Source organism: Aedes aegypti, chromosome 1 (genome assembly GCF_002204515.2).
Source record: "Aedes aegypti strain LVP_AGWG chromosome 1, AaegL5.0 Primary Assembly, whole genome shotgun sequence".
NCBI classification, from domain to species: Eukaryota; Metazoa; Arthropoda; class Insecta; order Diptera; family Culicidae; genus Aedes; species Aedes aegypti.
The window spans coordinates 41,070,752-41,098,193 of record NC_035107.1 but is presented as its reverse complement, the minus strand read 5'-3'; the positions used below and the strand labels follow the sequence as shown (position 1 = coordinate 41,098,193).

At 38.8% G+C, this 27,442-nt stretch overlaps 1 long non-coding RNA gene across 2 annotated transcripts; it reads left to right on the top strand.

Moving 5' to 3' along the window:
- LOC110674720 lies at positions 1–27,442 on the top strand. 2 transcript variants are annotated; one of them, XR_002499255.1, is made up of 3 exons: positions 1–189; positions 252–373; positions 27,342–27,442. It is a non-coding gene; the product is annotated as an uncharacterized LOC110674720 (long non-coding RNA). The 2 variants fall into 2 exon arrangements; XR_002499193.1 differs by lacking the exon at positions 27,342–27,442 and adding an exon at positions 1,218–1,652.

The window sequence follows — 27,442 nt, the reverse complement described above, 5'->3', positions numbered from 1 at the left end:
GTAATGTCTTAGGTTTGAAAGCAATATCATGGCAAAGGATTACCGTGGCGCAGAATTCATAAATCATCAATTTTCTAGACAAATTCTCGGATAAATTTCAGGATATAATAGATACTACTTTGAGCTTGAGCTTGAGCTTGGTCCCGTGGTTGCTACTCGACTGTAGCAAGATCAGCTGCACTTACATAAGTAATAAACCAAATGTCTGCTTGAGACTAACAGACACCCTCAGTGTAATCTTCCATTTTTAGGCAACAATGGCGCCTGTCATGCCAGGCAGACCAATGAAGAGAAGGGGCAGGAATTGGTGTTGCATTTGAAACTGGCCCACAATAAACCGGATATACCCCTGCATTTTCGCCAGATCTTAGAGGTAAGGTTATTATATGGCAGATAAGCTTGATTTCGGTCAGCAGACTGCCTACGCTTCCATCATTATAGCACGCCTTTCCTGACGTCTGTAGGAAAGGCGTGCTATAATTATGGAAGAATGGAAGCGTAGGGAAACGGTTTCTGGACAAGTCTCTGGTTCTAGTTCTTGCTACTTTAAGTGCGATTGTTCAAAAGTAGTAGATAGAAGCAAGTGAAAGATATAACTACAAAGTACGAGGAAAGGGACGGGCGTGGGATTGAACCTATGACCTTCTGCTTACGAAGCAGAAGCGGACCCTCACCCCGTCATTTCCAAATCCCAGGTTACTCTATAATTTTTAAAGCTAAAGTATCCTACTTGCATAGCATTCGTAACATTTGATTTAAATTGAGCTTGAAATCTTAAATCAAAAATGGGTTGATCAAAACTTCCAGTTCACTGGCATCATATAAACATAAAAAAAAAACAAAGCAAACAAAAACAGACTCAACAAATCCATCACCGTTGTCGTTTCATTCCATTCGAATGCACCTTTCTTAACAAGATCAAAGCAAAACCATCGTGCCAACTTCCGTCGTCATCATCATAGTCCTCATCATTGCCACCACCCACTGTCTCTTGGGAGGATTCTCATTCACACTCCTCTATTAGCGACTGCAAAGATCCATCCGTCATCCACACATTGTAACCGAAAAGCAGCCGCGGGCAATTTCAAATTGCTGCAGCAAGGAGTAAATTAATAACTCTCTGTGAATTTATCCGCTGATTTTTTTTTCTCTGTTGCTTCTTCGCATTCGCATTCTCTCTGTGATCTTTGTTTGGCGCATTTCATCATATTCCAAAGCGGATTTTGTTTTTCAACCCGGAGAAAAATCCCACCGGAGTTAAACATCGGAAAAGCGGTTCGTTACATTGTAGGTTGCGAAATAGCAACAACGGAAGCTCAAAGATCTCACAGTTTTACAAGGGGAGACGCGGGAAGAGACAGCAAAAGGATCAAAGGATCACTCGCGACGAAGGCAAGAAGGCAGGAAATGAGCTCACGCGGAAGTCGCAAGCTTTGAACTCGGTGCACTGATGCTCTGCAGCTTCGCCGTTTGGGAATTCCACTCTCGGGACAATTTCCTCGTTTCGTAATTAAAAATTGACGGAAGGCTTTCTGGCTCGCGAAAATAAAGGACGTAATCAGGAAGGGCGAAAATTCGAATGATAGATAAGTCGTATTGAATCATTAATGCCATTTAAAGTCGTGTCAAGTAGCCATTTTAGGCTATTTTAAGCCATTTTAAACTAATTTTAGGTAACATAAAGTTTCCTATCAGCCGTTTGAAGCCATTGTAACAAAGACAAATTAAAGACCCCCATGTCCCTTGCAGTTGCCCAAAATTTTATGGCTCATAAGGTAATCTAGAATGCCGTGAAAAGTGTACTGCGATTTGTCAAACTTGGGTACCTTTTGCACTACCGAGGGACCAAATGCAGTACTAGAAGTGGTACCCAATCTGAGCCCGAGTGGGACGGACCTTATTATAAGCTATTTAAGGCCATCTTAAGCCATTGCCAGTAATTTACAACAATTTGAAGTTATTTTGAACTATTTTAAGCCGTTTCCAGCCATTTAAGCCATTTTAAACAGTTTCAGGCCGTTTAACCGAATTAAACTGTTTCAAGCCGTTTTTTCAGACCATTTTGAACCGTTTTGAGACGTTTCATGTTGTTTTAGGTCTCTTTAAGTCGGTTTCAGTTGTTTATAGTTGAATTAAGTCGCTTTAGGCCATTTAAAGTCACTCTAAATTATTTTAGCCGTTTTAAGTCGTTTTAATCCTTTAAAAATCGTGTTGAGCCATTTGAATTTTTCTTGAGACGTCTCAACTAACAATTCAGAGCCACAAATAAGCATGCATGTTTAATGATTGTTCAATAATGGTAATGACAGCTGAATAAAAATTTTGCGCTATAAAGAGCTGAGCAGGTGCTTTTTTAACACAAACTTAGGTCAATGTCCAACGTTATGCATTAGAATGAACAAAAGTTGAATCGCCACTTATTAAACGTTTCCAAAGATTCTCATTCGACTAATCAATATTGTTTTACTAATGAGCTGAACAAGACATGTTTCCCTCCATTATAAAGTAATTATTCCACCAAACAAATGTATATGTATAAAGGGATATTCAGAAGACGAACTAACCTTTAACTTGCTTCGCACTTCAGCTATTTCCACATGTTTAACATAGAAATGATTAAGAGCGGAATAAGTATCTTACAGAATCCTTACTCAGCTTCAGTATATTATAAGAACAGTTGATTCAAAAGGGGCCAAAATAACGATTTACAAACACATTGTTCAGCAATAAATAAGTCTTTGAAAAAAAATCACACTTTAGCTAAATTTCAGAAAATGGACAAATATTCGAGTTTCGAATGCATATCAAAGCTCATAACTTATGCTTTCTCAAAACTTTTTAAATAGCTGTTCAGAAAATAAACATGGTCAGCCTCCGAAAATGTAGGATTCTTTTGAAACACAAAAATAAACATTTAAGCTAAGTATTCCGAGTAGGAGCGAAGTAATGACAAACAAAGCGTGATATTGACTTCATTGACATAAGAGTTAAAATATCTGAAGACAATATCAAAATTTTGTTCCTGGAATTTCTAAACCTGTACAAAAATTGATGTTTGCAGATCTAATGAATAGCTCGCAGCTATTGGTCAAATCTTACAGAATCTAAAAATGACATGCCAATTTTGTTCCAGTAGTTTATTTTAGATGTCATTTCAAGATCTTTTATATCATATATCCAAGTTAATATCACTTTTTGCTATTAATATTATAACTTGTTATTGCTAAGCTTCTTCTGTTCTGTACAAGAAAAGTGAAAATTTCTTTGATAGAATTGATTGATGATGATAATTGTGTACATTACATTTAAAGTGCCTAGAAAAATAAATTTTTGTTTTTATATGTTTGTAATTATTTTTGGACCTGCTATTTAAAAGCTGAACTAAATGCTAGTAAGACGTTTCTAAGGCTGAAAATAAAGTTGGTATTCAACAACATGCTTTAAAGTTTCTCCAAATCTGTGTGAATAACGCCTGAACAAAGGTTGGGCTTGAAATTTATTAAAATGTTTTTAAACATGATGCTGAATAAAATTGCCATAATGGTGTTTGTTATATGAGTAAATGTTAAATGGGGTTTAAGGCCGTTTTAAACCATTTTTAGCAATTTTAAACGTTCATATACCTTTTAAAACCGTTTTGAGCCCTTAAAATCCTCTTTGCGCCGTTCGAAACGGGTGCAGGTCGTTAGGCCCAATGCCGTTGGGCCGAAGGCCATTAGGCCGAATGCCATTAGGTAATAAGGATCGTTAGACCGAAACTATATGTGATCACTTACTACTATTTCGAATGGCTATGGCGAATGGTGTTTTTTCCTCCTTTTAATCAAAGGCTGTTCTTTCTAGTTATATTTCACAGCGGATATTTCTTGTGGTAATGCAAATTATCCTGACCTTCACCTTTTAGTTACCCATTCGACGTTTTAAGCCGTTTTGAGCTGTTTTAAGTTGTTTTGAGACGTTTATAGCCATTGTAAACCATCATTTGCCGTTTAAAACCGGTTTAGCCGTAAAATCCGTTCTGAGACGTTTGAATCCGTTTATAATTCATATTTTGGCTTTAAAACTACACAGCAGTGTTGATAGACTCACATTTAAATCTCAAGCAATACGCTCTCCCATGAGAGCAAACTCATTACAGATCTGCTTCGCAAATCTCACGCTTGAGGTTTTGACGCGAAATCACTCAATCAAACCAAACCGTAAAAAATGATTCAGTCGCAAATCCCGTCAAAAACGAACCCAGGAAAACCACGTCAAAAACTACGTTAGAAAGAAATACTTCAATTTTACCAGACTAACAAGAAATTATTGCCGTGTCTGAGTAAACTGTGGAAATACGAGACAGTGAGTCAAAAAGGTGAGCCAACTCATCCATGATTTTTTGACTGCTGAGTTGCGTGATTGACAACTCACGCATGAAAAATCTCAAGCGTGAGTTATGAGAAATTGAGTTTTTCACAACACTGCTACACAGCTAAAAAAAATGTTGTAAATTTATGTTTATTTTCATGTACATATTTGGGACTTCAGAATAAACCTAAAATTCAACGATCAATCCATTCTTTTCAATCGAATTCACTTTACATTTACACGATCCTGTAATATTTAAGCACTTTTAGTTGAAAATTGAATGTATATTGATTTAAGTTTACATGATGCATACACACGAATTTGACATATATTTTAATAGACTTCAGTTTACACTACATAGAAGTTCAAATATTTTTTTCTGTGATTGTAAGCCGTATTAAGCCATTTTTAAAGCCCCTAAAAGCCTTTTTTAGCCGTTTTAAACTATTTAAGCCATTTTAAGAAGTTATAAGTAATTTTCAATCATTTTAAGTCGTTAAGTCGTTTGAAGCTGTTTCAAGTCATTTTCAGCCATTTAGAACTAGAGATGGGCGACTCACTCACGAATCATTCAAAAGAGTCGACTCTCGATAATGAGTGAACGAATCACGGTTCTTTTCAAAAGAGTCATGATTCATTCGCACTGAGTATTTTAGAAGAGGGCTTAAAAATGTATTAGGAATCATATTTTCGAGTTGGAATTATCATAGTCAAACAATTCGGATATGTATCAATAGTTAAAGTTGCTGTACGGAAAAAAAATATCATTCAAAAATTGATATTTTTGTTTCTTGTGTAAAATACATACCTAATTCATTTTTGGTTTTATAAAATGAGTCATCGAATCGATCAGAAGAGTCGATTCACTTTTATGAGTGAGTCGCCTACGATTCGCTCTCCAAATTTGATCATTTTGCCCATCTCTATTTAGAACCATTTCGACTCATTTCAAGGCATCTCAAGCCGTTCTTAGCCATTTCAAACCATTTCAAGCAATTTTAAGCCGTTTTAGCCATTTAGCCATTCTAAGCTATTTTAAGCCATTTTAAGCCATTATTGAAAACATTTTAATGACGTTTTAAGCCGTTTCAAGCCGTTTTGAGCCGTTCTAAGTTATTTTGAGACGCTCTTAGCTTTTAGACGCTTTAGCCGTTGATAAACCGTTTGAGCCTTTTTAAGCTATATTTAGGCATTTTAAGCTATTGTAAGCCGTATTGAGTCGTTTTTTAGCTCTATTAAAGCCTTTTTGAACCGTTTAAGCCATTCTTAGAAGCGTTAAGCCATTTGTAACCATTTTGAGCCGATTCAAGCCGTTTCAAGCCGTTTTAAGCGGCTCTACCCCATTTGGCATAAAGCCATTTGGCATAATGCCGTTTGGCATAATGCCATTTGGCATAATGGCCATTTGGCATAATAGCCATTCGGCATAATGGCCATTTGGCATAATTGAACGTATTATAATTTTTCTCTCTCATTTAAAAACGTTCATTTAGATGCTTGAAATTTATGTCTAAGACAAGTTAAGTTTATTGGAAGAAAGGGAAAATATTGACCATGATTTTAACTTTGAATAAATAATGTGAAGTACAATGAAACACATTAAGAAATACTCGTTGTCACAAAGTGTGCATTTGAGGCTGATGACAAAAACATCAGCAATGTAAAGTCACATTTGCGATTGAGCATATCGTGGAGATGGAGATCCAAGCATATGGGATAATTGATTTCAATACAGCATCATTAGAAAGGTTTCAAGTTTGAGTATGTTGAAATACAAACACCGAACCGAAATTGTGTACAATTTGATCAAATGAAATAATGGTGACAATTTGATCAAATGAAATAATAGTGCAGCCAATTGTTCCAATTTTACAGAAATAAAAATTACGCGTTGGTACAGAGCAATTAATATAGATTAGTGAATTTCACCTTCTTCCAAACATGAGCTGTTCTTTTGAGTTTGAATTTTAGCTTATCTTAACTTTTATACCGTGCTGCTTCGTATTGCTAGACGCTTCGAAAGCTGGGCAGTGGCATGTTTCTCGGTGTTTTTGAACCTTATTCCGACTTTCTCGTAGCGGTGTCGATGGTGTAGTGGTAAGCGTGATTGCTACTCACTCCAGTCGGTTGGGTATCAATTCTCATCGACGCCGTTGGTCGCGTCTTCTTTCGGAAGGGAAGAAAAGTCCTTGGTCCCAGTCCATTTGCTGATGTGTTCAATATGTAGCGTACCAGCGCATCGGAATTTTAAGGTTTCGATTCATGACCCAGCCAAAACAGTCTTATTAAACAAACAACTGGCCCAGAGAAATAAGAAGAAGTGTTTTTTCGCCTAAACTCCATAATTGCAGCTCCTTATATATTATCCATGCATAAAAATTGCCAAAAAAAAGATTTTTGTGTGAATTAAGGCCAGTGTCCAAAATTCGAAGCGTACGGGCAATTCGAATCAACACAATCTCATGTAGTAAACTTCAATCTTGGCTTGCCTATGATTCGTTACGCTGCAAACTAAAAAGAACAGTTTATGTTTGAAAGAAGGTATAATTTCTAATAGAGTAATTCGCCAATTGTTGAATGCCTAAAGGTAGAACACGTCATTGGGAATACATATACTGTCAAAAATGGGCGAGATTTTCAGCCATTCAACGAGATGTTAACTGCCCTACCGAATTATTAACCAGTATCAACTGATTTTTGTAGCAATTAAGGCAAAGCCTCTCTCTTGAGATTGTCCTTCTTTAGAACATTGGTAGTTCTTTATATTTGGTTTCTACGCCCTCAGAAGCAAAAAAAAAAAAACAATATTTTTAGAGGCTTAGCTGAATGGTTTCTAATAACTGCTTTTTCAGCAGCGACAAAATTGTGACATCCAAGCTACGGTCAAACATCGAACTACAAAGTTATCACAAATAAAAGAAGACAGACGTTCAGAGAGCATAATACTATTGATTAAAGCGAGATCACTCTATGGTGGCAAATTTTATACTCCTCATATTACTCCTTCATGAAGCGATACGAATAAGTACTCAAATCTACAAGTGTGATTTGGAAGGTGCCGGTCGGAACTCGGAAGTAATTCAATTCTATTGTCTAGAGTCGAAGATGACACATTGGAGTTATCGAGTCCAATTTTGAGATTGTTTTGTGGAAACATATTTTACAAATTATGCCAAATGACCGTTATGCCAAATGGCCATTATGCCGATTGGCCATTATGCCAAATGGCGTTATGCCAAACGGCATTATGCCAAATGGCATTATGCCAAATGGGGTAGAGCCGTTTTAAGCTGTTTAGGCCGTTTGGTAGCCATTAGACCCCCAACCCCGTCATTTACAAATCCCTAGTCTCTTTCTATAATTTTAAAGTTAAAAAGTTTACTTGCATAGCATTCGTAACAAATAATTTAATTTTGAGCCCTTTTAAGCTATATTTAGGCATTTTAAGCTATTGTGGGCCGTATTAAGCCATTTTTAAGCTCCATTAAAGCCGTTTAGCCATTCTAAGAAGCATTTAGCCATTTGTAACCATTTTGAGCCGATTCAAGCCGTTTCAAGCCGTTTTAAGCTGTTTTAGGCCGTTTGAAGGCGTTTTAAGCCATTTTCAGCCTGTAACAATCATTTCGAGTCATTTAAAACCATTTCAAACCATTCTTAGCCTTTTAAAGCCATATAATGCCATTTTGAGCAGTTTAAACGGCTCAAAGCCTTTTAAGTTATTTTGAGACGTTTTCAAACCATCATTTGCCGATAAAATCTTTTTTGATCCGTTTTAAGGGGACAGGATCCGTCATTAATTTCGGAATTTTCAAAAGCAGTTTTTTCGTTCAAGTTTTCAGGAAAATTATTTAACTGTACTCTATTCTCAAACCGAAACACAGTGAACTCATTTTCATCGACTAATTTTCAGATTTGAACAGAAAAACTGCTTTTGAAGCAGTTGATGATGACGATGATTACGATGACGGAGCGTTGAACATTAAACCATTATAAGCAGTTTTGGACCATTTTAGCTATTTTAAGAAGTTGTAGGCCATTTTTAAGCATTTTGAGCCGTTTAAAAGTGTCTTGAGCCGTTTTGAGCCATTTTGAATCATTCAAAGCCAATTCAAGTTGTTATGAGCCGTTTTAAGCTATTTGAAGCCATTATAAGCCGTTTCGAGCCGTTTCAAGCAGTTTAATGCCATATTTAGGCATTGTAATTATTTGAAGACAATTGAAGCCAATTCAAACCGTTTTCAAACCATCATTTGCCGATAAAATCTATCTTGTGCCGTTTCAAACCGTTTTAATCCATGCATATCAAGTTATCATAAGTTGTATTAAATCGTTTTTTGAGCCCCTTAAAAGCCGTTTTGGGCCGTTATAGCTCTCTTAAGAAGTTGTACACGGTGTGTTTCGTAGAACAACTTTATTACAAAAAAATTGGTAAGTCTGGAACTTCGCCACAATAAAATTTAGGTCTCTCGCGTTCATTTGCTGCAAAAACCAAAATAATCGGTCGGGGGGCCTAGAGTAAATTTTTTTTTGTTTGATTTCAAGAGACTTGCACATATGTTTGTATTTGCGTATCCGTGTGTTTATGTACATTGGGGTGGTTCAAAATTTAAAAATGTTTGAGTATCCAATCTTCCACATGTTCCTTGTCATCCTTACTATATAAATAGTGTTCTGTGAAATTTTCAGCTTTCTAGGTGGTGATTTAAAGGTGGCCCAAAGACAATGTAGGTTTATATGGAAATTACTATGAAGAAATTTTGAGATATGTTCCAAACACGCTTGTAGTAATATAAGTACAAACTTATTATCCCATTATAAAAACTCATTCTTCTACCATAACAAAGAAACTTGCTCAAGAGAGAAATTCAATCCAACGGATAGCAGAAGAGATATTCATGAGTTTGTTAGCTATTATTTAGCTTAATATGGGATTAGAGCCCTGCAAAAATGTACAAAAATCCCAAACAAAATTAGCTCAAAGGGATTTGTTTCTTCAGCAACATCCTTCATTAAGATTTGAAGAATGAGTTTTCAATATGGAATGATAAGTTTTTTCTTACATTACAGTAATAGCGTGTTTGGAACATTTCTCAAAAATTCTCCATAGTAATTTCCATATAGACATACATTGTCTTTGGGCCACCTTTAAATCACCACCTAGAAAGCTGAAAATTTCACAGAACACTATTTTTATGGTAACGATGCTAAGGAGCATATGGAAGATTGGATTTTCAAACAGTTTTCAAATTTGAATTGCCCTAATGTATATTTAAATGAATGTAAGTATGTATATCTGTAAGTAAATATTTAAGTATACTAGGATTACTGGAAAATGGATATTAGTAAAGATTTCAGCGCTTTTTTTCAAATGCGACCGGTCATTTTATAAAACTCTTATCCATCTATAAGTATTCACCTATTAGAATAACAAATAAAGCAACTATTTCCAATAAAAAAAAATAAATTATCAAGATTTGTAATTTATGTGCAAGTTTGTAATACATTTGAAAAGATTCCGGTATTTTACTTCTGTATCAACGAGTAAAAAGAGAAAATTCGCATAATGTATGATCTCGTCCTAAAAGCCATAGGTGACTAAGTGTGTTGCTTGTTATTACTGAGCAAACGAATGGATTTACACTTTATTTCACAATGCTACGATGAAAAGGAGATCCTCCTCTGTCTCCCAGCGGTGACAGTTTTTATTTTGGTCCGTTTATCTGCTTAATAACAACGAGCTACATACTCAGTTACCAATGGTTTTAAGGGTGAAGATACATAGAGGCCAAACCTCGAATTTTCAAAAGCACAAGTCTAGGACGAGATCATAAGTTATGCGAGAAATATTTCCTAATTACTTCTTACATCATTTTGATCAATTTAGGTACGATTTTCAAGGGTTTTCGTGGAAAATGATTAAAATGATGCTTGAGACAGTTTTGCGATTATGCGTATATCATATGTCATTTATGCTTATTACAGCTCTTTTGACCAAGAACAACTTTAATTTCCATGCCAAGGTATTCAAATGGTTTGATCTTGCAGTTTGTCCCGTACCTCCATACGTTCCACGCAATGTGCGTAGGTACAACAACACATATCCATAAACACTTTACACAAATTTTTAAAAAATGTTCTGGACCCCCCGACCGATTATTTTAAATTTGGTCGCAAATGAAAGAGAAAAATCTAATTGATTTTAGTATGAAATTTCAGACATACCTATTTTTTTGTAATAAAGTTGCTTCAAAAACACACCGTGTGTAAGCCATTTTAAGTATTTTGAGCCGTTTAAAGGCATTTGAAGTCATTTTTAGCCGTTTCAAGCAGTTTAATGCAATTAAAAGCCATATTCAGGTATTATTAGACATTGTAAGCCGTATAATGCCGCTTTAATACCCTTAAAAGACACTTTGATCCGTTTTAAGCCGATTTTTTAGCCGTTTAAAGCCGCTTTGAGTCGTTTCAAACCATTTTACACCATTATAAGCTATTTTTAACTGTCTTAAACCGTTTTTAGCCGTTTTATGCCATTTTAAGCCCATTTAAGCCGTTTTAAGTCATTCTCAGTCATTGCAAGCTATTCAAATCTATCTTAAGCCAAATTATCTTATTTTGGATTTTGACACATGGAATTTGGAATTTAAGATTTATAATTTGGAATTTTGTTTCCCAAATTTTGAATTTTAATTTAATTTAAGCCATAAGCCGTTTTAAGCTGTTTTTATCTGTTTCAAGACATTTAACGCCGTTATTAGTTATTTTATGCCGTTTTAAGTGGTTTTATGTCATTTTAATTGGTTTTGAAAATTGAAAGTTGGAGGTTGGAAGTTTTTTTTTTTCAAATTTAAAAGGCACTCTGTGCTCGTGGCCACCACTGTGCCGGAATCATAGTTCATCTTTAGCTTCTTTACCGATACAGATCTATTTTCAACTAATCTATATTTACACCTTCTTTTACTCTTTTCTCTCACACCGAGCAGGTAGGAGAGTGGTCTGCTGTTAATCCAATCAATTTCCATATAAGCCATAGTTCATTGCTCTTGCGGTGGTTCATTTTGCCGTATTCTTGAGTCGTTGGAAGTCAGAAGATGTTAGTTGGAGTTTGGAAGTTAGAAGTTGGAAGTCAGAAAGTTGGAATTTTGAAGTTAGAAGTGTGATGTCAGAAGTTGTTGGTTAGAATTGGGAAGTTGGATGTTGGATGTTGAAGGTTGGAAGTTGGGAGTAAGAAGTAAGAAGTTTAGAGTTGAAAGTTGGATGTTGGAAGTTTTAAATTGAAAGTTGGAAGTTGAGAGTTGAAAGTTGCAAGTTGAAAGCTAAAAGTTGGATGTTGGATTTTAGAAGTTGGAAGTTGAGAGTTGTAAGTTTGAAGTTGGAGGTTGGAAGTTGAAGTTGGAAGCTGGAAGTTGGAATTTAGAAGTTGTTATTTGGAAATGTGAAGTAAGAAGTGTGATGTCAGAAGATATTAGTTGAAATTATGATGTTGAGAGTTGAAAGTTGGAAGTTGGAATTTAGTTGGAATTTTGAAGAGTGAAGTGTGAAGTCAGAAGTTGTTGGTTGGAATCTGTAAGTTGGAAGTTGCAAGTTGAGGGTTGGAATTTGGAAGTTATAAGTTGAAAGCTAAAAGTTGGAAGTTGAAAGTTAAAAGTTGAAAGTTGGAAGTTAGAAGTTGGATGTCAGAAGATGTTAGTTAGAATTTTTAAGTTAGAAGTTGGAAGTCAGACATGGATAGTAGGAAGTTGAATGTTGAGAGTTGAATGTTACAAGATGGAAGTTGGAAGTTGGAAGTCAGAAGTAAGTTGTAATTTTGAAGAGTGAAGTGTGAAGTCAGAAGTTAGTTGTAATTTTGAAGAGTGAAGTGTGAAGTCAGAAGTTGTTGGTTGGAATTTGAAGATTGGAAGTTGAAAGTTAAAAAAGACACTACATGTTATTGCTTCCAGTGGGCTATTTGCCCTTTGAAGGAAGCACCACACTAGACAACGGACTAGCATGCAACGCCCAGTGGCACAGTCGGAAAACATTTCTCTGGACAAGTTTTTCAACCTGATGCGGAAATCGAACCCACACTCCTGAGCACGATGTGGCTAAATGCCTCGGTGACACTAACCACACGGCTACGAAGCCCACAAAATGAATTTTTTGAGTTGGAATCTGTAAGTAGGAAGTTGCGAGTTGCGAGTTGGAATTTAGAAGCTAGAAGTTGAAAGTTGAAAGCTAAAAGTTGGAAGTTGAAAGTTGGAAGTTGTTTGAATATTGAATTTCAAATTTGTATTTGGGATTTTGAATTATGAGTTTTATCAAAATTAAATCAAAGCCGACCCCTAATGAACCGCACCTAGCTAAGTTTCTGTCTTACCCCTTTCGCTTTTGTTTTCCTCCCGTTGATCATCGAGGGCGTTTTCGAGCGAAAAATCAAAATCCCATCATCATTATTAGGCATGCATTGGACGTCATTACCGGCTGTCGAAGGAAAAAAAAACCTCCGACAAGAGTGGCAAAGAACACAAACAAGTTGCCTCCATTACAGCAGAAGAGCTTTGCTTTGAGGACATCGTTTTGCTCCTGAACGTGATCGAAACAATGGTCTGCGGCAGCCGTCAATCGATATTTAATTTTTGACACACGTGTTTACCGCTACTTCTGGGATTGCAATTGGATTTTTTCTTCTTCGTCATTGCCATTCGTGCCGAGGTAAGTGTATTTATTTTGTAAATTTACGCTAATGAAAAGGCTTTTGGGACAATGACGGGGAGACTATTGTTTGGCTGTTTGATGGGCGAATCGAAAACGACAAACGATTGAAGTGTACGGCCTAAAGACGATGATGGCCGAACGCGCCATGGAAGCGGTCACGTGTCCTTTGTTTGAGGTTATGTTCACAAATTGACGGACGCCGAATGGAAGCAGACGATGATCCACTTAGACGGAGCTGGATTCCGAGGTTTGCGACGTTGATGATAGGATGTCACACGTGTGCCGGTGGCTTCATCGAAGCTGTTTTTGTGCGGCGTCGAGCGGAACCAGTTGCAACCGAGCTTGTTATAAGAGTTTGAAAACAATAGTGATGTGATTTTCTTTGAAAAAACATTATTGAACTGCCTTCTTAACCTACCTGTGCCATGGTGATATACAGTCGGATAACCGTGTTAGATCAGTGTTCGATTAAACGTTATTTGTCATCTATAAGAATTTCAATCACGCATATGACATTTCACCTACATGAATACTATATAGGTATGCAATTATGAATAATGGGCTTTTAATGATTTTTCCTGTCCTTGTAAAATTAAGTGGCAATCATTCTCCTGCAAGCTGGTTCACAAATATGGAGGATTTAAAACTTAATCAGCATAAATGTTGCACAGAAAAAAAATCCGTTCTCGTATCCGTGAACAGCAGGCGTGAACTCGTCAACAAGCAAAAATACACCGTGATCTAGATCATGTATACGAGAACATTCATGGTAGTTCACGGTGTATTTTTGACAGTTCACGTTTTTCAGAACGCTTTTTTGAGCGTGTGTTTATACAACCTCTTTTCAGCTAGAGGCAGGCGTATATGAAAGATCAATGATTTTTTTTGCGTAAACTAAAAAAAATTTATCACCATTCATTTTTACCAACCGAAAATAGGACACACGTGAACCAAGCAAATTTAATCACCGGTAATCACCATCCGGACCCCATTGTTGACATGTCCATAACTCCAAGGAAATAACCGAATTCCCATTTAATTTTCCATCCGTATCACACATCACAAATCAAATACGTGCAGCAAGTGCGTGGATCGTAAAAAAAGCAACTCTAGGAATCCTTCGCCATTTGATACCGTTACAGTTGCCTTTGTAGACTGCCTGTCGTTCGGTTGACGCGGTGATTATCACGCACGCCAGAAGGATATTGTGTTATAGTGCGTTTATTACCTTGCCACCTTCCGAACAATCGGGGATGGATTGGACTCAAGTCCATATGTCACACATGGTCCGAACTCAGCGCCCAAATAAATTGAATTTTTCCTCCGTACGGATTGGAATTTTTACGGCCGCACGCGATGTCGTGATTCGAAAAGTAATTTCGGACTTTTACGCCCATCATCGGCTGTATAATGTCTTATTTTAATCCGGGGTCCAGGGGAATGGGGAATGCATGTATCCTGAGCATAGTTTTTCCTTCGAATCCAATATGAAACAACAAGGGAATAAAAACGGAGTGGAAAATGGGTGATTTCACGCAATATTGTTTCTAAAATTCTACGAACACTGACGGAAAAAGCAAGTGACAACCTTCAAAGTCGTTCGTGACAATTTGTAAATGAAATCCCTGAGTATAATTGCTAGGGTGTCCAAGAAAAAATAATGTTTAAAAGGAAACAATAGAATATATATTTATTAATATCAGTTTTGTAGAACACATCAATGTTCTTCAAAATCTTTTGGAGGTTCTGTCAGATAGTTTTTTTTTGCAAGTTATTAAATGCTAGTGAGCTGTGCCCGTCTTAAGTGCTACCAAAACGCAGGTGTTGGTACACTAAATATTAAGCTTCAGTAATATCATGTCATTTTGTCAAAAACTGCTAACGTAGTTTTATTGTATTACAAAGGCAATTCAGATGATTGAAAACAATGGTTTTTTTTCCGGGACACCCTAGTGGTCGGTCATCCCAAGCAATTTTCCGGGAGTCGCCGCCAACAAAGTGGTCACAATGTGTGAAAGAAAAACCAAACAAACCTCGCCCATATTGCGGGAGGGGCCTGGTCGACTTTTACGATTATGAATTATGTGTGACGCATAATCGGTGGCAATTCCGAATTGTCTCGCGTGTCCAGTGTTGACGGACGGTTATTTGGATTTTGATTATTATATGTATGACGGTCGTAAACCGTACGGTAGTAGCACCGACTATCCATTAGGGCGTAATCCTTAATTATTTGTTTGGCACTAGGAACTGATAAGCGAACGGTGGAACCACCAATCCGTAATCCGTGACAAACGGTTCCCAAGTGCTACCATCGCATTGAGGGGATTTTTTCAAATCTAACTGGCTAAAAGTCATTTGTAAAATTCTTTCATTTTTTAAAATAATATTCTGATTATAAAAAAAAGTGCGAATTCAAACTACTTACCATACCTGTGGTAATTTGTAAGAATATCAAAAATGCAATTCGGCTGAAGTGAATTCAAAAAAATCAAAAAATACTGGATTCAGATTGTGAGCTTCGCAGGCTGATATTTATACACTACCCGTCATAAATACGGACTCACTGAAATAAGTATTGCAACACTCAGCTGAATATTGAATCACCCTGAAAAGTTTAGCATCACCTCAAAACAGGTAATTTCACATTGCTATATCTCGAGATCCTTACGACTTGCAAAGAAGCGATCTTCAGCAAAGAAGGACATCCGGAAAGTGAACAGTTTGGTTCGCGATTTTGCCGCTAGGTTGCGCTAGTGAGCATGTAAAATTGAGCATTTCAAACTAGTTCTAGTTTGTGATTCATAAGAGATAGAAAGTTCGGGTCTTCGGCAAAGTTTCTCAGGGGTTCAAGGACATCCGGTTTAAACAGTTAGACAAACACTTAATGAATCAGACCTGAATCACTTGAATATTAAGTGAACCAAACCTGAAGTACTTGAATATGAAATGAATCAGACATGAACCACTTTGAAATGAGTAAATAAGCTCTGAAGTAGTGAGAATGTGTGAATTAAAATAAACCATAATAATTGAATAACAAGACAAAACAAACCGGAATAATTGAAGTCTGGGTGTATGCCACCTGAATAAATTGAATATGAAGTAACTCAGACACGATTCACTTGAATATGAAGATGAATTTTGATATCAGATGAATATGAATGAACTGATAGATGTGAATCACTTGAATATGAGCTTATCAAAACTGAAACATTTAAAAAATAAAGTGATTCGGACCTGAATCATTTGAATATAAAATGAATCAATACTGCATTCTTAAAAAATGAAGTGTCACATGACATGAATTATTTGGATATAAAGCGAATCATATCTGAATAAATTGAACAAGAGGTTAATCGGTCCTGAATTACTTGTATATGAAGTGAATATTACCTTAAACACTTGACTTTGAAGTGAATCAAACATGAATCACATGAAATGTTCCTCACTTGAAACACTTGAATATGAAGTGAATTGGACATGAGTCTCTTGGATATGGAGTTAATCAAATCTTAAACACTTGTATATAAAGTGAATGAGACCTGAATGCCTTAAATTTACTTCAAAAATCAAAGTCAATCACTTGGATATTGAACTAATCAAACCTGAAACACGTACATAAAGTGATTCAAGCATAAATCACTTGAAAATTAAGTGAACCAGCCCTAACCTGCTTGAACATCAAGTCATACCAGAAGAGATTCTGACTTAAATAATATGAATATGATGAATATGAGTCCTGACTACTGAGTCACTCGCACATGGAGTAAGTCATACCAGAATCACTAGAATATGAATCAGATATGGTACACTTGAATATACATTCGATCAGATCTGAATCACTTTAATTTAATATGATTCCTTCCCTAATCACTTCAACTTCCAAATGCCAAAGGATTTCTGAACAGCATTCTGGAAATTCTATCTTATCAAATTCATAATGTTTAGGTACAGTCATCCCTCCAGAGTAAACTGTTTCCTGGATGCCTTTGACTTTCCGAACAACTTTGCCGAAGACTCAAACTTTCTATCTCATCTGGCTCAAAAGATAGAATTTGTTTCATAAATTTAATTAAATATGCGTACTAGTGGAACCTATTGGCAAAATTAGGAACCAAAAAAATTTATACTTGGATGTCCTTTACTTTATTTCTGTTCTTTACTTGCCGAAGACTCGAACTTTCTATTTATTGTAAATCACAAGCTAGAACTTGTTTTAAAATTCTCAATATTACATGCTCACTAAAAAACAGTTCGTCTTCCGGATGTCATTGACCTTCTGAACAACTTTGCCGAAGACTCGAACTTTTTATCTCTTGTGGATCACAAGCTAGAACTAGTTCAAAATGCTCAGTTTTACATGCTCACTAGCGCCACCTAGCGGCAAAATCTCGAACCAAACTATCTGTCTTCCGGATGTCCTCGACCTTCTGAACAACTTTGCCGAAGACTCGAACTTTCTATCTCTTATGGATCACAAGCTAGAACTAGTTTGAAATGCTCAATTTTGCATACTCACTAGCGCCACCTAGCGGCAAAATCGCGAACTAAACTGTTCGCTTTACGGATGTCCTTGAACCCATGAGCAACTTTGCCGAAGACTCGAACTTTCTATCTCTTATGGATTACAAGCTAGAACTAGTTTGAAATGCTCACTAGCACCACCTAGCGGCAAAATCGCGAACCAAACTGTTCTTTTTCCGGATGTCCTTGATTCCCTGAACAACTTTGCTGAAGATCGCTTCTTTGCAAGTCGTAAGGATCTGGGGCCCAGATAGCCGTAGCGGTAAACGCTATTCAGCAAGACCAAGCTGAGGGTCGTGGGTTCGAATCCTACCGGTCGAGGATCTTTTCGGGTTGGAAATTTTCTCGACTTCCCAGGGCATAGAGTATCTTCGTACCTGCCACACGATATACGAATGCAAAAATGGTCATTGGCACGGTAAGCTCTCAGTTAATAACTGTGGAAGTGCTCATAAGAACACTGAGAAGCAGGCTCTGTCCCAGTGGGACGTAATGCCAGAAAGAAGAAGAAGAAGGATCTCGAGATATAGCAATGTGAATTAACCTGTTTTGAGGTGATGCTAAACTTTTTGGGGGTGATTCATTATTCAGCTGAGTGTTGCAATACTTATTTTTAGTGAGTCCGTATTTATGACGGGTAGTGTATGTTGATTTTTGCTCTTGGAAGACACATTATAAAAACTACACTGAATATGTTACATACCAATTGTTTTGTCGTCCGTCTATATATGTTGTATTAAGTTTTGTCATTGGAAACTAAAATCTTGATTTGCGTACTAAGAATTTTAGTTTCAAATCACAATTGTCAAATTTCAATCGATGGTCTCTAATGTCTCTTTTTTTTAACCAAAATGGTCTCTAAAGCTACTTAAGTTTCTTTTTCTGTTTACAATGAATCCTGTTTTATAGGCTTACGGAATTTTTCGAATGATTTCTCCAGTGGTTTCTTCTTAAATACATTGAAAAACTCCTCCAGGGATCACTATACAAAATCCTTTGGAGAACGTCAATTCTCACGGTAATACATCCAAAAATTCCTTAAGCGATTTTTAAGTATTTGAACCCTAGTACATCTATCAATTTGCACAGGGATTACTCTTGGTTGCAAAATGGTGAGTCGACAACCAGGAAGGAGCGTCCAACATAGCTCAGGTCCTCAAAAGCCCCTACATCACGCTTCCACGGGTCTAACGTTGACAAAGACCGCCAGATAAGGGTTGCGTACTTAGCTGGTAGTGCAACCTGGGCACTGTTGTCCTTCTGACATCAGCTAGAGTGAGGGGATGCCAGGGTGGAGCTTTGGATTCTTACATTTTCCAAGCAACTTCCTTCGGGAGGTGGCCGCGCGTCTGGTCCATATGACCAGGGGCTCAAGGATGGTCTATCTAGGATGTGGCGGGGGTTCATCACATATCTGCAAGTAGCCCTGAACATGCGACCTGGTACCGCTTTCAAAGTGCCTCAGTCCTCAGTGCCAACCGGCTCATTAGGATGACACAACCTCCATGAAGGGTTGTGTCAACCCTAGCATGGCCTCCCTGCTTGCATAGACTACTATGGGATCACGAGAGGCGACCATATACAACGAGTAGAGATAGCGGCCCGAAGGGGGGACCCAATCGAATGGAGCAAATCATCGATTTGGATGGAGCATCTAGTGGAGGAAACGAAGACGCGATGGTATTCGCAAGGAGCGGAAAGATGCAGAGAATGTCAGTGATACCACAGACGGTAACAGCCAGCACTAGCAGATGCAGCACACCGAGTGAGTACCGAGAAACCTGCAGGATACAGGATACCTGAGACAAGTGTTCACAACAAAGTCGGGGAGTAGCACCGTTCAAGACGACTGGCAGCATGAGGAGTCGGAGTTGTTGGAAGTAAAGGGTAAGGTCAACGAACTCTATGAGTTCGTCAAAACCAAAAACAATGTCCACCTCAGGATCAAGCAGCTGGTCACAAAGTCCGCCATTACAGCCCCAGATAGTGGACAGAAAGCCGAAAAGGCATTGGTTTCGGTGAATGCAACAGCCTTTTCACAGGAGACGCCTAGAAACAATCAGACCACCCGCTCGGAAAAACAAACGAGGGATACACCAGGAGAACAGGAAGATCCCAAATAGCAGCGAAGCGACAATGAGCGCGTCAGCGAGCAGAATAATGGCAGGGAGAAAGGAATCAAAGAAGAAATAAAAGCGACGGTCACCTCGTGAGAGGATCAAGGGCGATGCTCTTGTCATTGAGGAAAGTGACAAGACAACCTACGCGGTGATTCTCTGCAAAGTGCGGGATGATCCAGAGCTGAAGGAGCTGGGTGAAAACGTGGTGAGAACAAGGCGCACCCAGAAAGGTGATATGCTCTTTGAGCTCAAGAATGATCCGTCGATCAAGAGTTCGGCCTACTGGGAGCTCGTTGCGAATTCACTGGGCAACGAGGCAAGTGTGAGAGCCTTATCCCTGGTGACAGTGATCGAATGTAGAGAACTGGACGAGATTACAACAGAAGACCACGTGAGGGGTGCACTGTTGTCTCAATGCAACCTGGAAGAAGCACCGCAGTCCATCCGGCTGAGGAGAGCGTAAGAGGGTGTGCAAATAGGGACGATCCGATTACCAGTCGCAGCAGCCAAAAAACTCGTCGAAACTGGTAAGCTTAAGGTGAGATGGTCGGTCAGCCCGCTGAAACCGATCCCTCGGGAGACAAATTCGGTGGAGTGGTGCTTCAAATGCATAGATTTCGACCACCGAGCAATAACCTGTAAAGGCCCGGACAGGTCCGAACACTGCAGGGAAAGGAAAGGTCACGTTGGCAGGACTCAGGTGCATGCTGTGTAAAGCGGAGGATGGTTACGCCCATACAATGGGTGGCTGCACTATCATTGCAGAACCGTGTAACGGCAATTGGGTAGCAGACAGAGCAGAGATGACGGCAGTCTATGTAATTGTCCGACTCCTCCATCCAAGAAGTAGTCAAACGCTCATATGAGGGTTTCGTGATCGTCAAAATTAACGTATGTTGGATGTGTTAACCGACAAGCTGATCGGTCGTACATCGGTAATCATCCTAGCAGACTTCAATGCTTGGGCCGTGAAGTGGGGTAGCAGACTGACCAACGCGAAAGGGTATAGTTTGCTGAAATCGAAACACTCCTAGCAGTTAGCGACGCTCCAAACATGGACGCAGGAGAACTGACAGAAGCGTTGACAAACTGAAGTTGTTAGTGGACGGTCTCTTTGCTACGCATGCTCCCACCGCGTGGCCGTTCACACCGTACGTTGAAGTAGATGATGAAAATGCCAGTATCCAAGTTTCTAACGCCGAGCTGATAAGGGTTGCGTAAGGATTGAAGCTGAACAAAGCTCCCAGTCCATATGGTATCCCTATCGTAGCCCCACCAATATGCTTGCTGGATACTCTTGGTAAACTTCTAAAGAAGGTCATCCTCGGCAGGCTGACGATCTACACGGAAGGCGAGAACGGATTGTCGGAAAGACAGTTCGGATTCCGTTACAAGGCTACGACGGTGGATGCTTTTCGAACGGTCATCGCGTGCGCGGAGAAAGCGCCCAAGCAGAAGAAGAGAGGCAATCGATACTGCGCAGTGGTATGGATAGATGTTTAGAACGTATTCAACAGTGAAATTTGGATGGCTATCGCAGCCCTACACGGAAGCGGGTCCCACAGCATCTGTGTATAGTTCTGCAAAGCTACTTTCAGAATCGGGTACTGGTTCACGACACAAGCCAGGGACGGATGTCAACCAAAGTAACGGCGAGAGATGCACAGAGATCCATAATTGGTCCAACACTATGTACCATGGAGTGCTACCATTGACACTGCCGAATACAGTCGAGATCGTCGGGTTTGCAGATCATTGAATCGTGGATGACTGGAGTCAAGCTGCAGTTCGCACATCATAAAAATGGAGGTGGTGCTAGTGAGCAACTGTGAGGCGGTTCAACAGTTCGAGATCAACGTCGGAGGACACGCAAACTCATCAAAGCGCTCTCTAAAGCACCTTGAAGTAATAAACGACAACAGGCTAAACTTCAACAGCCACGTAGACTATGCCTGCGAACAGGCAGCAAAAGCATCCAACACTGTAGAAAGGGTCATTCCCAATATTGGAGGACCGAGAAACCGCACGAGGCGTCTTCATCGTCCATATTGAGATACGGAGTCCCGGCCTGGGCTGCAGCGTTGAGAGCCTCTTCCTGACCCAATTTTAATCAGGCCATGAATGCTTCAAGAAATATCTGCACAGTTTCGGACGCGCAGAGTCTCCACATCTTCCAGCTTTCGACTGCCATTGATTCAGGGATATACGAAGCGAGATGATGTCAGAAACCGCAAGCATCCTAAATTTGGTCAACATCATGCAGAACATATGCCAGCATGAAAGCACTTGGAATGCGGTGAACAGGGGACCAGTGGCGATTATGTCGTTACTGCAAAGAAGATGGCGTAAGACCAGAGAACTCCGGGCCGTGATTGGAGTAGGCTAGATCCTCCGTCGGGGACCAGATCGAGTAGAGCGGGCATAGCGTAATATCGGTAATAAGTCGTCGGGCGCCTGCAAACTGGAAGTACGGAATCTCAGAACCAACCCTGGCACTTTGCCGACCAACGTCGAGTCGAAGTAGGTTGAGTCCATCGCCGGGGACTAGCTGAATGATGCGCGAAACAGCACCGGCAAATTGTAGTTGAGGCGCCTGTGAATCGATAGTTTCCCTCCACCGGAATCACAGGACCGACCTCGGCATCTGCCCGGATAGCATCGATTTAGAAGATCTTCCGCCGCCGGGGAAATCTTCGTCAAGTAGAATATATCCAACCCCGGGAAATACTCTGAGTAGAACGTAACGTATGTATTATCGGCTTGAATCGTCGGAGCGCCAGCGAACCGAAAGCCATCCTCGAACAGGAATCGCTGAACCGACCTCGGCATCCAAGTGGTCAACCAGGAGAGCTCGCAAAGCAGTAGCGGAGAACGAGTCATCGTAGAGTAGCGAAGTGCACATGAGCGTTTAGTAGAAGTTCAACAGGGCTCTGACGTGAGGCCAGTCCATGAGTAGAATGCGTCGTCGATCAGAAAGCTGTGCAACGCCCTGGCGAGATTTTCAACCGCCAATTGGGCAAAACGAGTAGTTGCAGAGACAACATCTAGAGGCTGAGACTGACGAAGTGCATGAGCACAGCGCTCCCCCGATGAAGTTGTGTGATGTAAATCCGTGGGTGCTCGAGGCACAGGAGCAGTAGGAAAAGTATCACAGGTTTTCCACTAACTGTTCTACAGATATTTCAAAATAAAGAAGATGAAAGATCTTACAAAATTTCAAACAGGAAGAGTAACTCCTACCCAAGTCAACAAAGGATTGCTCTAGAGTTTTTGAAATAATTGGTTTAGAGATTTCTCCAAGAAACCCTCCAAAAATTTCTGTAGAAGTTGCTACGCCATTTTTCCAGTTATTCCTCCAGCCATTTTCACACCGATTCCTACAAGAATTCTTCCACAGTGGATCGGTGTTCAGATAGACCGTACAATATGCTTATGAGGCCTTGTAAAGGCCGGTAAAGGACTCCGACAATTTCAATCTTTCTTATGTTATTTTTCTATAGATGTTGCATCAAATAGATAAGTTTCAATATATCTGCAAATAGTGTACATATTTGGTTTTTTCTATTACAAGGATCATTGAACAACACTTTGTTCAGTCTGACTTCACTCCGACCAGCTTCTCCCAGAAGTTATCCACAAATTCCTTTATGGAATATTCCAGAAAATTTATGAAGAACCCCACCACGAAATCTTCATGAAACGCCTTAGAAGTTTCTTCCGCATATCACCCATTTATGGTGTAACGCCAGTTATTTACATATATCCCGTCGACTATTATTTACCAAATATCTTTTGGGTTAAATCCTATTTTATGAATTTCCTTTTGCAAATCCTGCAGGACATTATTAAGAAAATTGATTTATTATTTCGTTAAATAATAACGAAAATCCACCAAAACTTTCTTTAGTGATCAGGACTTCTTTCAGAAATCCTTGCAGCAGTTCATCAAGAAGAAATTTCATCGAGGGCTACTTTAGGATTTCTTTTTGAAAAATGCATGAAATAATCAATGGATAATTTTCAACATGACTTCTAGGACTAACTGGATGACTCTTTCTGGGAATATCCTTTGAAACATTTCAGATTAATTTCGTAGAGGTATCTTGAGAGAAACTTTCGGTGGAATTTCTTAGAAAATTTTTAAAAGAATTACTCAATGAACTCTTGAAGCAATCTTCATAATATCATTTTGGATATGCTGATTTTTCCCGAATGTCAATTCCCCAAACCCCAGTTCCCCGAATGCCAGTTTTTCAAATACCCGTTTTTCCGAATAGCCCATTTCACCGAAAATTCCTTTTTCCAGTTTCCCGTCAGAGTGATGGATTGTGGAAACCGTCGACGGAAACACTGCAATGGCCGCGCTGTTGTAGTTCGTACAACACATGTGGGAAAATCTCTTGGAAAACATCTTCTGTCATATACAGCATCAGCGCACTGCTTTTGACGATAACCAATCACGTGACAAACGGAGTCATTTGCGTAAATCGCATTTGGTGAGTTTGTTTCAATAACTTTACTTATTATCAATGAAACTAGAGGTATTGCAAAGAGTAGGGTCAATTTGTTTCCTCGTTTTAGAAAGCGAGCAACTAAAGCTCTTTTGCTAGGACACAAGGTGGAAATACCTGTGCCCCATCCCTAGACGACATGTGCATGGAGTGACATTAAATTTCTTAGGAACATCACTCCCAACAATTTGAATCCGGTCGTATCACTCGCTTATAGCGAATCGTAGACCATTCCGTTCCCTATCATCCAACTTCTTGACATCTATGAGGGCGTCAAAGAGTGGCTGGCCTCTCTTTAAGTAGATGTCATATCATCATTATCCTTCCCATTTCTCGTAACGGAGAAGATGGGCGCGGCCGGAAATGGAAATTGTCTTGTCTTTTCGTTTCTGCCTTCCAATTGAACAGCTATTTATCAAAAATAGTTTTTCATGAGTAATTGGAAAAAGAGTGGTAAAGTTAATAACATGCCAATTTTCAGTATGCAATCTATGAAATACTCCATTACTACACACCGCAATGCAACGCAATAGCCCATTTCACGCGAAAGTTTTTGGCACTCGTAATCATCGTACCTTTTTCTTTTCAAGCTAGTGAACAAACCTGTCATCTGGTATGCACCCTTTTTTGTTTAACTAACAGTTTTTTTCAAGTTTTACCGTCCTCGAGAATTCTTCTTTTGGTTATCTATCGTTCTTTTTAGTGCACTATATTGCAACTGAAGTCTTTTCTTGCAGCTTCGTAAACTGTACCACTTTTCGGGGAATCGGATCATTCGGGGAAAAGTAGCACAATAATATATTCATATCCTGCAGATAATGAATAAAACACTACATTAATTGATTGTGTTACTTTTACTCGAATGTCATTTCCCCGAATACCAGTTTCCTGAATGACCCATTTCACCGAAAAGTGATGCAGTTCTAAAATGTGCGAGAATAGTCTTTAGGGGTCGTCCATAAATGACGTAGCATTTTATGGGGGAGGGGGGTCTTGACGGATTTGTGACGATGTGTGACGTGGGGAGGGATTTATCTATATTTGTGACTAAATGCTACGAGGGGGAAGGGGGATATAAACAATCAGTGAAAAATGCTGCGTCATTTATGGACGGCCCCTTAGCAGTATGATGGTGAACTGGGAAGGACGATGAGCAATCAAAAGAAAATTGTTGTGAGCAGTGCTGTAAACATTCGTCATTTTTTTCTGCGAAATTCATTTCGCTTCCATGGTTAGCAGTCAAATGATTTCTCTACACCCATCGGCTAACATCACCTCTCGCATACAGAACCACTTCATTCTACCACTCGTGCTGTGTGTGAGAGATGATGGTAGCGGATGAGTGTTTAGAAATCATTTGAAACATAAAAAACAGTGGAAAGAATGTCGTCTGACACGATAACATTTTCATAAATCATGAATTTTGCATAGATTTATAAAATGTTCGATTATTAACAATTAGTTTTATCTTGCTTATTATGTATACTACGATACACTGAAATGAATTTTATTGTAGAAACTACTGAATCCATGGTAGAATTGAGAACTGCACCAACGATTTTCAACAGACTACATTAATCTGTTAACTCTACCAAAACATAGTCAACATCACTACATCTTCTGTCAATTTAACCAGAGTTGTAGTATTTATGACTAGAAACATTCTAGATTTGAGAAGTTTAGCATCATACTTTTGACCACACTGTGTTGTACGGTGGGTGTCACGGATTGAAATACAATGCTTTGTAGTGGATGCTACTATGGACATAGTCAAATTTACTGCACTGCTCAGTGATTTTCACCAGATTATAGTAAACTTAACAGATTTTTGTAGTCGTTTGAAAATCGTTGGTGCAGTTTTTAATTCTACCATGGATTCGGTAGATTATACAAGAAAATTTGTTTGCGTGTACACATTCAATGAAAGCTGCTCTTATTACGATAAATGATAGAAATAAACAAAACCACACCGTTTTCTGGTGGCGCCATAATGGTCAGCTGCATTCAATTGACATTTTTCTTTCGTACGTTCCTTTGATCGCTCGTGTTTTGAATGCTGAAAACAAAGGATGTTGAATGTCAACGAAAACGTATCGACTACCGTAATTGCCAACAACAATGGTTCCGAGAATCTCAAATCCTCAAGATTGAAATTTGTCATGCGTGAGTTGTCAATCACGCAACTCAGCAGTTAAACAATTATGGATTGACTCATCTGTTTGTTTCATTGTCATGTTTATTCACAGTTTTTTCATACAAAACAAATATTTTTTATTAGTCTGGAAGAATTGTTGTAATATTTTAACGTGAACAACAACATTCGGTTTTACGAGTTTTAGGCGGGCGTGATTGAAGGATTTTGCACGAAAAACTCAAGTGTGAGATTTTTGAAGATCTCTTATCAGTTCGCTCTCGCTGGAGAGCTCATCGAATGAGATTGGAGTGTGAGTCTGTCAACGCTGGATATTGGCCATTTTCGACTGAACACATACTGCCAATAATTCCGGGGTCGTTGAAATTCGAAAGAACCGCCAAACAAATAAATAAAGGTGCATATCAGATGATCGATGCGCATACCGTCTTGAATTGTATAAAGTTATGACAATTATGAGTGTCAACATCATTTCGAGGAAATAAACTATTCGAGAAAACGGGGTATTTCTAGGACTGGCATTCAAGGAACTGGCGAACAGGGAAAAAAGCAGCACAACCATGTTAATCAGTCCACAACACATGAAGTCTCTCTTCTGTGTCTTCGGCATCCAGTATCCATGGCACAGAAATCTAGGAACAATCAAGTAAAAAGTACCAAAATCATAAGGTAGAATAAAACATACCACTTATTACAGGTAGATACGACAAATATAGGAAGGAATAATTGAGTACAGTTCTGAAAAATAGTAAATTTCTGAACAATGGATGAAGAAAATCATAATGAGATGCACGTAGTAATACCATCACTAATTCTTGTTGTTATGTCATAAGGATGGCAAAGAAAGATCATAGCTATGTCCTCGGTGAAATTCCTGGTCGAAGTATCTGATAAATCTTTATGCAAACTCATCTTCTGATTCCGTTTGGTTTTCTTGATGCTTGTTTCGTCTCATTCCGGTTCTTGTTTGATCTCTGTTTTTTTCAGGCAACATTTAGTCGCTACCAGCACATTTAGTCGCACCAGCACGCTACCAGTACATACACAGAACAAAGTTAATTGTTTAAGTTCGAGGTAGCTTACGTTAT